This window comes from Trichomycterus rosablanca, chromosome 14 (assembly GCF_030014385.1).
Source record: "Trichomycterus rosablanca isolate fTriRos1 chromosome 14, fTriRos1.hap1, whole genome shotgun sequence".
Taxonomy (NCBI): Eukaryota; Metazoa; Chordata; class Actinopteri; order Siluriformes; family Trichomycteridae; genus Trichomycterus; species Trichomycterus rosablanca.
Genome location: NC_086001.1, coordinates 25,329,732 through 25,344,042, shown reverse-complemented (window position 1 = coordinate 25,344,042; position 14,311 = coordinate 25,329,732). Strand labels below are relative to the sequence as shown.

Sequence of the window (14,311 nt, the reverse complement as noted above, 5' to 3'; positions counted from 1 at the left end):
CAGGATAAAATTAGTTGGCACTTGTGCCTGTCCCTCCTGACATATTTAAAACCATAGATAAAAACCTGGGAAGTAAAACCAACATTAAAAGATTTTAAAATGTCCTGTAAAAAATAAAACAGAGATTGCAGCCTGGAGCAATTCATAAATGCATGAAAAACTGTTTCCCTCTGTGAACAGAATGGACATTCATGTGACACTTCAGTGTTTATTTTACAAATAAAAGAGTTTACTGACACAATTCCATGTAAAATCCTCCACTGTATATCTGTATATCTCTTTTTGGTTAAAGGTGGTTTATACAGTGCCCTCCATTCTGGTTTAAAATCATTATTGAAACCCGGAACACTTCTCCATGGAGTGTCCACCCTCCCATTCAGTTTGGTCTTATTTAAAACCTTTACACATGCTCTGTATAGGAGTTTTCCGGACACAGTATGAATGTCCATGTCCCCTTCACCTCTACATTGCAGAAGGGGACCCCCATATCCATCCAGGTTTGGAATAATGTTTAACTGGGGGAATGTTCCTTCATCTGCAGTGCTGCTTTCATTTGTTGTATATTCCAGAAGTAAAGTTCGTTCTTCTGCTGTAAGGGTAGATCTACAGTGCTGCAGGAGGTTGTTCACAACATGCAGAGACCTTATTCCCAAACATGCTGCCAAGTTCTCCGCTCCTGAAAAGTCTGTCCCTGAGACATCAACCAGATGTCGGAGTGTGATGATCCTTGATGTAATCAGAATTCTAGACAGTTGGTAGCCATTTACACTGGAGATGTCAAGACGTGACCAGTAGATCAGGGGTTCTTCTAGCAGCCCTTGTAGCACTCTGCTCCCTTTGTTTTCCGTTTTAAAATAGTTCCAAATTTTAAAAAGTCCATAATAAAACAAGGGTAATCCACCAATGTCCAGCATTCTTGTATCCATTAAAAACAAGGCTCTGTCTAGACCCATTCCTCCTACTTTTTGTAGGATTCCATGAGCTGTTGCTCTCCACACCAGATTCTTGGGTCCAGTGAGAAGGCTCTGTATAAACTGGAGGCGAAAAGCTGCAGTTCGGCTGGCAAGGTGAACCAGTCCCTGTCCCCCTTCCTCCTTTGAAAGATAAAGCACACTCTGAGGGATCCAGTGCAGTCTATCCCAGAAAAAATCCACCAACAGAGCCTGGACATTGGCTAGCAGATTTGGCGGTGGGTCTACACATGCCAGATTATGCCACAAGGATGACGCTGCAAGATTGTTGATCACCAATACTCGTCCTCTGTATGACATTTTTGGGATCAGTCGTTTCCACCGGTTCAGTCTGCCATTTACACGCTCTATGGTGCCTTCCCAGTTTTTGCTTAAAAACTCAGGGTTACCCAGGTAAACACCTAAGTATTTAAAACCACCTTTTCTCCACCTTAATCCTCCTGGTAACGTCGGCTCCTCACCGTCCCATTGTCCAACTAACATGGCTTCACTTTTATCCCAATTTATTTTAGCGGATGATAAAAGTTCAAATTCTTTTAAGGTATTAGTTAAAACATTAACATCCGTCTGTGTAGCCACCATTACAACAAGGTCATCTGCATATGCAGACAGACAAAGGAAATCACTGGATTGAGGTAAAGTAAACCCAGAAAGTTGTTTTCTTAGTTTGCATAAGAGTGGTTCAATTGCTAAGCTATACAGCATGCCTGATAGAGAGCAACCTTGCCGAATGCCTCTATATGCTTTAAAAGGTGCACATAAACCACCATTAACCTTTAATATACTCTCAATGTCACAATATAAGATCTTGATCATAGCTATATAACCTGGGTTGAACCCAAAGCCCTCCAGTACCTCCCACAGATATTCATGTTCAACCCTGTCAAAAGCTTTCTCCTGATCCAAAAGAATAAAACCAGTCTTTAAGCCCAATAGCCTAGAGACGTCCAGAACATTCCGAATTAGGTGTATGTTATCAACGATAGACCTGCCAGGCACACAGTACGACTGGTCATGGTGAATGATTTGTTCCATTACCTTAGTTAGTCTTAAAGCTAATGTTTTTGAAAACAGCTTACAGTCAGTGCACAGTAGTGACACTGGGCGCCAGTTTTTCAGGTGTGTCAGGTCTCCCTTTTTCGGCAGCAGGGTCAGAACAGCTCTCCTGCAGCTCAGTGGGAGCTTCCCTTTCTTTACGCTGTCCTGAAGAACTTCCAGCATGTCCTGCCCCATTTCTGCCCAAAAGGCTTTATAGAATTCTACAGGAAGACCATCTATCCCTGACACCCGTCCATTCTCCATCTTTTGCAAAGCCTCATGGAGTTCTCTGAGTGTCAGCTCTGTTGCCATTTCTTCCGCCGTCTGCTCTGAGAGTTTTGGCAGGTCACAAAGGAAACTTTCCTCTATTACTGTTGCCACTGACCGGTCACTGCTGTAAAGCTTCGAGTAGAAGCTGACTGTTTGCTTGCGTATTTCAGTGGGCTCTGATACGAGATCCCCAGATTCTGTACGCAGAGCATGTATTATCCTTTTCTGTCCATTCTTTTGCTCAAGACCAAAGAAGAACTTGGATGGAGCATCCATTTCATTAGCATTTTTAAAACGTGAGCGGACCAGCGCCCCCTGTGCTGTAGTGTCCAGCAGGTCATTCATTATAACTTTTTTCTTTTTGATTGCTTCACTATGCCCTCCATTTCCTGTGGCCTCCAAACTTTGGAGTTCCACTATTTCTATCTCCAAGGCTTTCAATGATCTGATCATATCTTTAGTAACATTTAGAGTATATTGTTGACAGAATATTTTGATTTGTGTCTTTGCCACATCCCACCACTGCTGTAAAGAACTAAAAGACTCTTTTTCTGATTTAAAAACATTCCAAAAATAAATAAAAGACTCTCTAAAATTAGCATCCTCTAAAAGTGCATTGTTAAAGTGCCAATATGCGCTTCTGGGTTTGATTTTATTCTTAGCGATAAGGCACTGAACCATACTATGGTCAGAAATGCTGACTGGAACGATAAAACACTTTGTAAAAAATGACATATGATGCTTGAAGGTGTAAAACCGATCTAATCTCGCCAGAGAGAGCGTATTATTTATTGTGTGGACCCATGTGTATTGTTTTTGCTTTTTATGTAAAAATCTCCATACATCACTTAACTCATTAGTCTCAGTCATCTCCCGTAGGCGCTTTCGGGAGGCTACATGAGGTTCTTCATGATTCCTGTCCAAGTTGTCCACTGTGCAATTAAAATCTCCACCCATAATTAAAAGCTCAGCAGTGCTACAGCTAGCAATAGCATCATTTAATTTATCTAAAAACACCATCCTCGCCACTGCACTGGTGGGAGCGTACACACAGATAAAAACTAAAATCTCATTCTCAAAAAATGTTTTCACTTTTAAAATCCTTCCATTTAAAATTTCTTCAACTTCATAGGAATCAGGAATAAAATTACGAGCAAATAACAATGCAACTCCCGCACTATGTGGTGTATTATGGCTTAAAACCACCAATCCATCCCACTCTTTCACTCACTCAGCAGAGTTACATGCATCACTTTGTGTTTCCTGTAATATCACCACATCAATATGTTTCTGCTTTATAAGTTCATAAAGTTTTGCTCTCTTCTCATGATCTCTGGCACCATTGATATTAAGAGTTGCAATCTGAATCCCACTCATAAAAAAGATTAAAGTTGTAACAAATATGGAGAATTTCAGACGCAGACCTATTTCAGTGTAAAAGCCATAAACCAGTCTACTGATCATCGTCAATGGTTTCTCTGTTAACTTTAGTAATCAATTTTTTAATCTAAAAATTTCTAGATCAATAAACGCTCCTTCTCTTCTAAAATATTTCACATCGTGAATAAATTGTTTAAGATCTGGGAAGTGTTCTTCTATCACAACATTTTTTTGCCATTTGGTGTTTCTTAGGAAATCTTTAATATCTTCAGCTGAGTACATTGTTGTTGATTGTTCTTCTTGTGAGTTAAAACTAAGTATGGAGTCAGACATGTGTTCATCGCTGTCTGACTCTCTCTCCTCAGCCGTCATGTCTCTTTTTACCTGCTTGTTCAGTTGTCCTTTGCCTCGTTTTTTTCTTTTATTTGGGACTTTAAATGTGGGCTCATCTTCCATCTCTATATCATCGTGCACAACTATGGTGGCCGATGCTTCAGAGTGGGAACTCTGCCTCTCTGATCCTGCCTGTACAGGTCTCTCTAGCACTTCTTCAGAGTCCACTGTATTTGCACCTGTGGACTCCTTGGCAGCAGGCTGGGCAGAGGGGTCGCCCTCCATCATATCAGACGAGGTGGGAGACCCAGGGCTTTCCGCCACATGCCCAGCTTTAGCCGTAGGAGGGTCGGCTTCAGAAGGCTCTGCTGCATCTTGCCCTGGCTGCTCAGAAATACCTGAATCATCAGTTTTGTTTTCTGGACAGGCACGAACAATATGTCCCATTTTACCACATTTGAAACATTTCATACTAGTGTCTGATGAAACAAAGATATTGTAATCAAAGTTATCAACTGTAAATTTAAATACAACATTCAGCTCCTTCATACCTTCTTTCATTATCATAAAAACCATTCTTCTAAAAGATACCAAGTGTTTTAACAGTGGGGATTTGCATCCGAGGGGGATTTTCTTTATGGGGGAGACCAAGCGCCCATATCTGCTAAGTTCTCTTCTGATTTCTTCATCACTAATAAAAGGAGGGACATTAGACAGCATAATTTTTTGGGCTGGTGAACTGAGGGGAGAAACCATTTTCAACTCATCATTTATTATTATGCCTTTTTCAATCAGTGTCGCTGCTTTTTTAACATCATTGAGAAAAACAACAATAGTACTGTTCATTCTAGAGGCAGAGACAATATTCTCATGCCCCACCACATTTCCAGCCGCTATACAACAATCCTCAACACTCGCCGAACATGCCACACGCACACCGTGCTGGCGAGTCAGATTCTCACACAACCGCGTGTTCTGAGCTGCCATGCTCCAGACCACGCCACACACACACACACACACTCACGCTCCCACTGCCGCTCACACTCACACACACACACACACACACACACACACACACACACACACACACACACACACACAAGCCAGCAAGTAGAAAAAGAAAGTAATTCAATATCGCTCTTACTCACACTCACTACGCTCCGCACACTCAACCACTCACAGCCGCGCATGCGCACACACGCACACACACACACAGAGAGAGAGAGAGAGATGATAGATAGATAGATAGAGAGAGAGAGAGAGAGAGAGAGAGAGAGAGAGAGAGAGAGAGATGATAGATAGATAGATAGATAGATAGATAGATAGATAGATAGATAGATAGATAGATAGATAGATAGATAGATAGACAGACCGAGAGAGAGATAGTAAAGTATATAGTGGAACTCCTGAAAAATGCCCCTCATGGTTTTACCACCATTCAGTCTCCATGTTACAGTTTTCCATCTACATTAACAATAAAAAGATTGAAAGTACAGATCTGTATTAACAAAACATCTTGTGTATTAGCCAAGTACATACAGAACGTAATAAATGCTCAACATATTCACTCAGTATGTAACTTTAAACTCAACTTTAACTTTAAACAACTGTTATTGTACATATTTGCACATAAGAATGAAATATATTTTGTGTTGTTGTGATGTTAAGGTCGCAGATGGTTATTTAAAAATGATTGGCATCTTTAGCTGGATGAAGGCAGGTATAAACCAGGTTAAATAAAACCTTAACACACAGCATTATTACATCATGTACTCAAATGAAACGTGTATCTTTGTCTTTTTAAGAACAGGGGTCACTAGCCTATTTGAAGAACAATGGATCACCTAATATGTGTGTATACATACATATACATTACAGCATAAAACAGACTTGTTGTACAGTTAGTCATTGTGTAACACTGTTAAACGTTGCTCATGTTTATGTATAAATAACTTTAGCGCCATCTTTTGATCATATTCCGCAATCACAATCACGCAATCACAATCACCTTTTCCTGTGAGGATGATCCCCAGCAGACTGACTGAGCACTGCAGGGGGTCAGATAAGCAATAAGCAGAGCTCCCATGCAGGGGCAGGGAAACATTCTATTTTATTTTGTTTTGGTAGTTTAGTTTCTAACTGCAGTTTGAAATGTTGGAAGGGGTGTCCCAATGTCCCCGTCCCTAGGTCCCCATGTCCAGTCTGGTTTGGCTGACAGTAGATGAGGTGTGTACATTACTAGATGATGGTGACTGCAGTGTTGAGTAGCGAGGATAAATATCAACAGGATAGTGAGAGGAGTGACGGGGAGCCAAGTCATTTCCATTTCCATTTTTTTTTATTTTGTGGATTTGGCCCTTGTGAATGCGTGGATTGAGCAGATCTGGGATTGTAAATACTTTGTTGGATTTGTGTGTTTATGTTGGGAATGTTTGGTTTTCAGTGGGTCAGAAACAGTGATGCTGAGGTTGCAGCTCCACTTTAAATAATTTAATTTGAATAATTTAGATATAATTTATTTTTAAAATATTGAAATGAAAGAAAGGTTTGTGGATAGTTTAAAACCCGTATTGACAAACTAAATATTCAGATTTTTGTTCCTTGTTTTTAAAATATATCTATAAAAAGGAAAGTTTGTTTATAAGAACACAGCTGAATGTTTTAATTCAAAAGTTTGAGTTTAATTTTTAAAGTTTGAGTTTTAAAAATTGAAACAGTACAATTTTAACTTGTGTAAACTAGTATATGCTATATAATGTAATAATGGTAATAAAAATAAGTTAATTTTTTCTTCATTCCAAATGTTTAGTTATTAATCTGTAATGAATAAATGAATATTTACAAAAATAAGGTTTGTAGTAGGTGAGGACCATTGATTGTATATAAAAATAAATAATGTCATTTTTCGAGACATTGATGCTTATTTAAAACAATGTTAATAAATAAATACAAACTTTTTTGTAGGGGGTAAAAAGTTTTTTAGTTTGACATTAATGCATCAAACTGTAACAGACTTTAATAGGTTGATTTGTCTGAATAAATGCACAATAAATGTTTCCTACGTTTTTCTGTTAGTTTTAGAGATACGTCATTTCTATTTTTTTCCATTTTGTGGATTTCGCCCTTGTGAATGCATGGATTTTAAGTAGATCTTGTGTAAGAATTTGTAAAAGAAGTCGTATGTGTTTTGTGTTTGGTCCAGCACTAATATAGATCTGATCTGAATATTAAAATAACTTTACTGAGCAAACAAATGATGCTATTTTTCCCAACAACAGCACTAATGAAATACCAAGCTTGTAGTTTAATAAGTTCATATAAAACACTGAAATATAAAAATACAACAAACGCTGCACTTAAGCTTTAGTCAATTTTATTTAAGGATTAGTAATCAGAAGGTTGTTGGTTCAAGCCCCGTTGCTGCAAAGTTGCCACATTTTGGCCCCTGAGCAAGGACTTGAACACACATTTCTTTTGAATTAAACTTCTTTAACTGAAGTAATCAGAAGGTTGTTGGTTCAAGCCCCGTTGCTGCAAAGTTGCCAGATTTTGGCCCCTGAGCAAGGACTTGAACACACATTTCTTTTGAACTGAATTTCTTTTGTTTCACTGACCGGTGACGTTATCGGTAACAGCCAGTGTATCACTGGTACCGGTCAGTGCGTTGCGGATGTTGTGACCCAGGCTAACTAAAGCTGGTCCTGCCCGGCCTACAAACTTGAAGAGTCGTACAAACGGATCAAATGTGATCATGAGACCAACTGTAATTTCAGTACGAGTCCTGTACTGTGGTCTTTTGTTTTCATTACTGAACTCAAAACTGAGCTCAAATAAGGTGTACGCTCCGTGGGGCCCTAAAAAAAAAAGCAGAACCATTATTAGTATTATTATCATCACTTTCTATAGTCACTATATATCATATATACATTTACTCTCCACACACACTTACTCTGACCCAGGATTTCTACCGGTGTCTGTTCCACTATGCTCCCGTCCTCAGACACGGTTTGTACCGGCGTCTGTTCCACCTTTCTCCCGTCCTCAGACCCGGTTTGTACCGGCGTCTGTTCCACCTTGCTCCCCTCCTCAGACCCGGTTTGTACCGGCGCCTGTTCCACCTTGCTCCCCTCCTCAGACCCGGTTTGTACCGGCGCCTGTTCCACCTTGCTCCCCTCCTCAGACCCGGTTTGTACCGGCGCCTGTTCCACCTTGCTCCCCTCCTCAGACCCGGTTTGTACCGGTGCCTGTTCCACCTTGCTCTCCTCCTCAGACCCGGTTTGTACCGGCGTCTGTTCCACTATGCTCCCGTCCTCAGACCCGGTTTGTACCGGCGTCTGTTCCACCTTGCTCCCGTCCTCAGACCCGGTTTGTACCGGCTTCTGTTCCACCTTGCTCCCGTCCTCAGACCCGGTTTGTACGCTCCCGTCCTCAGACCCGGTTTGTACCGGCGTCTGTTCCACTATGCTCCCCTCCTCAGACACGGTTTGTACCGGCGTCTGTTCCACCTGGCTCCCACCCTCAGACCCGGTTTGTACCGGTATCTGTTCCACTATGCTCCCGTCCTCAGACCCGGTTTGTACCGGCGTCTGTTCCACCTTGCTCCCGTCCTCAGACCCGGTTTGTACCGGCTTCTGTTCCACCTTGCTCCCGTCCTCAGACCCGGTTTGTACGCTCCCGTCCTCAGACCCGGTTTGTACCGGCGTCTGTTCCACTATGCTCCCCTCCTCAGACACGGTTTGTACCGGCGTCTGTTCCACCTGGCTCCCACCCTCAGACCCGGTTTGTACCGGTGCCTGTTCTACCTGGTTTGCGCCCTCAGGAATGTGTTCCTCCGCCTCCGCGACACCTCTGGTGCTCTTGCGCGCTTTACGCCATTTTTGGTAGAGTAAATAACAGCCGGCCGCAGCAGCAGCTGTAACGCCGACCGCGACACCCGCTGAGCGCAGTCCGCCCCCCGATATAAATCCCTGGAACGCCATGCTAAACACGGTGAGTGTGAGAGAGTAACCGCCGCGTGTGTGTCCTGTATCTCTGTCAGTGAAGACTGATGGAGGATCCCGCTCTCCCCGCTATTTATACCCTGTGTGGAGTGGAATCCTTACTACGTCATAAAGGTTTCATCCACCTGTAGGTACCACGTCACTCTACACGTCACTCTAATACCGGGATTCATAAACAAACACACAGTGTGTGAGTGTGTGTGAGTGTGTGTGTGTGTGTGTGTGTGTGTTTGGGGGGGGGGGTACTGAGAGTAAACGTTACTGAGTTAGTTGTTTAACAGAAGGAGGAACATCATTTGTAACAGAAGTTGATAGATGAATGATGAATGATGAAGCAGACACACACACAGCTCACCAGCCATGCAGCATATCAGCAGCTCATGTGTGGATTTAAGCTCTACACACCGAACACCCTGTAACTGCTCTTATCAGTTCAATACAGCATAATTTCTGTGTATCCTCAGTAACAGGGTAAGGCTGGTAAAGTCGCACCTAGCAAAAATATAACGGGTCTTACACCAGCATATGGAACAAACCAGCTACATCTCACAATCACATTTATGCTGTCCGTTTTACTTCAATAATTACTCAAACAATAATGAACATAAAAAAATCACAATATTTCATAATGCTTTGCTATCGTTGCAAAATGAAAGCCAACCGTAAACAGCAGAACCGCGACCCAGATCAGTCACACAGCAACAGAAAATCATAAGCACTTATGTGCTTACCTGATCTATATCCATGTGTTGTTCCATTAGGGATATAATCCACAAGACCATCCTGTATGTTTCCAGATTATATAAATCCATCCCCAACTGTTTTATCCTCCTAACTAATGTATGTAAACTATTGTAGATCATTTATTCTCTCGGCTTTCCCGGTAAAAAGCTTAAATTGGTGATTCGTTCACTAAACTGTCATTTATACAACAACCAATAAAGAAAGAGATTGAAATTCCGCCCAGAATGTGAATTCTGAAGCTCTGACTGCTTTATACATCTGAATCTCTTCACCAAATGAACCGATTCATGGAGTTGTTTATGCACAACATCATAATGAAACAGAGTGAGTCGTTTCTGACTCGTTAACTCAGTGATTCAGTTCGCAGCCACAGATGCGTAAATGCTCCGCAGGATCGAACAGCCTAACGGGCCGGTTTCATGTCCACTTCTTTACAGGTTGTAAAATCTACTAAAAAAAGTACAAGTACACAAAAAACTCCTCAATTACAGTAACGCGAGTAAATGTCATTCCTTACTTTCCACCTCTGGGTTTGGGACACATTCTGAGTCTCTAGAGGATGAGTGTCTACGTGTTTGTGTAGTTTGGGTGTGATTTGTTAAATCATCTACTGTCACACTGCACCTGAAATAAACAGCTAACAATGCTACAAATCAGTAAATAATGTTCACAAGAACTTTTAAATAAAAAAGTTAAATGAGATGAAATCTGTAGAGCTGCTCTAAACATCTACCATTTCAGCCCCGCTGTCATGAAGTTCCCTCAGCTTCCTAATTCCTATTCATTCATGGAGACACTGGCACAAGATACAAACTGGTTTAACTAAATGTGAACTAGTTTAAAATGTTCAGTAACAATAATACCTCCAGTTACGTTCTATGTATATATTTTACCACCCTTAGAGCAGGGCTCTAGACTAACGTTTTGCACTGGTTGCACTGGTGCACCTAACTTTTTTTCTTAGGTGCACCAGCACAAAAGTTAGGTGCACCCAAATTTTCGACCGCATCGCATTTAACACCGCAGTTTTACAGGTTCACTTTTTTTTTTTTTTTTTTTTATCACTGTCCATACAGGCAATATTGACTTGGAAATAACTAACAATCTGGTCAACATGGCCTCGTCTGATGATCTGTTTGCTGCTGCCTGACAATGAAGGGCAGTGGGGAGAGGGGACACTTGGGCAGTGCATTTATCGCGGCATGTAATGTGTTTTATAGATGCATTGGGCTTTTTCAGCCTTTAAATACGAAATGTATTAGAACCAGTCACAAATATACTATTGCCGGCCACTGTCTTCTTTACAGTTAATTATAGTATTACAGACTAATTATAGCACACTTATAACAATTATAAAAATAATAGAGTAAATGTGTATGTATGTGTGTATATCTATTTATATGTGTGTGTATATTTAAAATTATATGTATATGTTTGTGTGTGTGTTAGAGTGTAATCTTAAATGCAGTGCATTATATTATCGGCTTTACTGTATCTTTTACACAGATTCCCAAAATCGCTTGCGGTGCACTCACTGCGTATTTTGACTACATGTATTGTAATATATTTTGGTCTTTTAGTTATTTTTATATTTTACTTGTATACGTGTTTTTACTTTCACTATCGCGGCACTTTACCGCTAGCATTAGCCCCTTGCTACTGTAGAGGGTCGGCTCACCTAGCCGCTGTCCGGTGGGGATGCTGCGGGTCTTTTGCTGTGCGGTGGTGGAGGTGTGGGAATAAAGGCACACGGCAGGGTAGAGTCACTTTAACTGTTTAGTCAGGACTTAAGTGAGCGTTACAACACTTTACACCGCCGAGCTCCAGAACCCGAACTTCCATTCTGGAACATCCGGCGAGTCTCATATACAAAACTAAACTTACGGCAGAACGTCCGAACGCACGTGTATAAACCGGGTGCTGCATTCTGATTGGCTGAGCTGAATGTCGCTCACATATCACCGCTACAATATTGTCCCGCCCTTCACTATCTCTGATTGGTTTAGACCATGATATTGGCCTAATGTGTGTCTGTTGTTTTTTTTTTCCCTCGGACGCCTGGTCGCACCGGTGCGACCTGAGATTTTTTTTAGTCGCACCATTGAGAAATTAGGTCGCATGTGCGACCAAATTGGTCGCACTCTAGAGCCCTGCCTTAGAGGCATCCATGTTACAGTTTTCCATCTACATTAACAATACAAACATTAAAATTACAGATCTGCATTAACAAAACTTCTTGTGTTTTAGCCAACTTCTGTGCACTGATAAAAATAGATAATTCCATAGATAGTAAATACGCTATATGTGCATGCACAGTAGTGTAGGTTAGCTGTACGTTCATTAAATATACATTTAATGAAATGTATTTAATAATACAGATAAATAAAGCTCATCATGTATAACACAGACTGGTGAGTATAGAAACATAATTGTGTACATCAGGTTTGGATCCTGATCTGAAACAGTGGTTAATAGAAGTGCTTCAAAATATTTATCATATTTTGTCTGATTATCTGATTTAATATTAAAGGCTTGATTATTCAGGACTAGTTAGATTTCTGTAGCAGGATTAGTTTATTTCTGTTGCGAGTGTTTTGTCTGTAGCTCAGTAGGCAAAGCTCTGGGCTGTCAATTCCCAGTTGTGTATAGCAGAAATTGTTGGACTCTTGAGCATGGCTTTAACTCTCAAAGCTCTGACCCCAGCTTCTAAACAGACTAGCTGGAACATGTTGAGTAGTTTACTCAAAATAAATGTACACTCATTTGTGTGCATGTGTGTACCTGTACTCTGTGCTGTTGTACTTTTGATGATCCACCTGACCAGGCAGCAGTTCAGTATTGGTGAGAATGAAAGGCGTGGCTTGATGATGCGGAGATCAGCGCTGCTTCCTACCTGTGCCAGTGTCTGCCCGTCAGTACCAGAGTGTAAAACAGCGCCTACACACTTCTGACCCACAGCCTGAGAGAAAGAGAGAGGGAGGAGATGATGATGGTGTCAATGAAGCGGAAAAGTCGGACTAGTTTAATTAGTTCAGGTTCCGTTTATAGATCTGGTAGATGGTGTTCGGGGCATTGATGGTGTTTGTGGGGTTGTTGGTGGTGCTGGTGGTGTTTATGACTCTCACTGTGGTTCAGTAGAGTTGGAAAAAAGGACAGAATCACAAATTCTGCTCTCTACCAAAAAATCCTGAGGTAAAGCGTTGCGTAATGTGATTTTATTGTGAACAGGATTTGACCCTAAACAGGGAGAAAGTTCAGTAGGATTCTTGTGGGACACAAAGAGGAAGGTTCACTTTATTTTCTGATATAAATATGTTACATTCATTATTATAATCTGAACACAATTATAAATTTTTATCAGTGTTAAATCCACAATTTCAAGGTGTGGCTCCTTAATTAAAAGTCCAGGCCGCTGTGAGCAGGGTTCGAACCTGCACGGGGAGACCCCATTTGATTTCAAATCCAACGCCTTAACCTCTCGGCCATCACAGCTGTATAAGGGATGATTTCCAGAATCATATGATATAAACAGAATATAAAGAACATCAGACCAGCACGCTCACTTTAAAGTTAAATAATAATATAAGATTGTAATAAATGATAAAATTAGTTTAAAATCAGTTTTCTTACCTTCCGATCTTTTGCTCTTTCTGCTTTTTCTTGTTTGCATGTTTCCATGGTCTCCAGTCTGTGTGAAAGCCGCTGAGATGTTCCTCCAGTGTTGCAGTGCAGCTCAGTGATGTTGTGAAGCCGAGAGAGAAGAAAGGACAGAGCGAACCCGAGAGGTGACGAAGAGACCGAACATCTCACGTGTCCTTCAGAGTAAGTCGTCCTATAGATCCGCTCACTACACAACAACTACGCAAACAATGAAGGTGCACAGAGACTGTTATAAAACTTAATTCATTCTTAAAATATCAATCTGTGTTTCTCTGGGATTTCAATCTTCCACCCAGTGACACTGAATTAGCAAAAAGCACAAACGTTTCATTTTACTTCAAACTGAGGTAAATAATAAACTCACAGCAGCAACAGTGAAACGTGGTGGTGGTAGTGTGATGATGTGGATGCTTTGCAGCTTCAGGGCCTGAGTGATATTACAGAACCATAAATTCTGCTCTCTATCTGAAAATCCTGATATATATATATAAAGTTAATAAAATTAACACACTGTGGTTTGTGGTTTCAGTTAATTAAATTGAACAGAACCACAGATTCTGCTCTCAACCAGAAAATCCTGAGGTAAATATTGTGATGTTACGTATAGGAGGATAACTAGTTTTACATTAATCATGATCTGATTGCAATCATACAACTTTATCAGTGTTTATCAGTATATACGTTAAGCTTTCATTAAAACTCATGATTGCTGTGAGCAGGACTTGAACCTGCGCAGGGAGACCCCATTGGATTTCAAGTACAACGCCTTAACCACTCGGCCATCACAGCTGTACGGAGGTTGTAGACCTGAAGGTGTCTGGTACTTCCTACATTAATCAATCAAATTTGGAGCATTTGTGGGTCCATCCATCCTTATACTGTAAGTTTCCCTGAAGCAGCAAAGCATCCCCACAT

At 41.0% G+C, this 14,311-nt stretch overlaps 2 non-coding genes across 2 annotated transcripts; both read right to left on the bottom strand.

The window, feature by feature from the left end:
- Positions 1–13,146: 13,146 nt before the first annotated feature.
- On the bottom strand, positions 13,147–13,228 carry trnas-uga (transfer RNA serine (anticodon UGA)). Its single transcript has one exon. It is a non-coding gene; the product is annotated as a tRNA-Ser (tRNA).
- Positions 13,229–14,103: 875 nt separating this feature from the next.
- On the bottom strand, positions 14,104–14,185 carry trnas-uga (transfer RNA serine (anticodon UGA)). The gene has a single exon. It is a non-coding gene; the product is annotated as a tRNA-Ser (tRNA).
- Between the last annotated feature and the right edge of the window lie 126 nt (positions 14,186–14,311).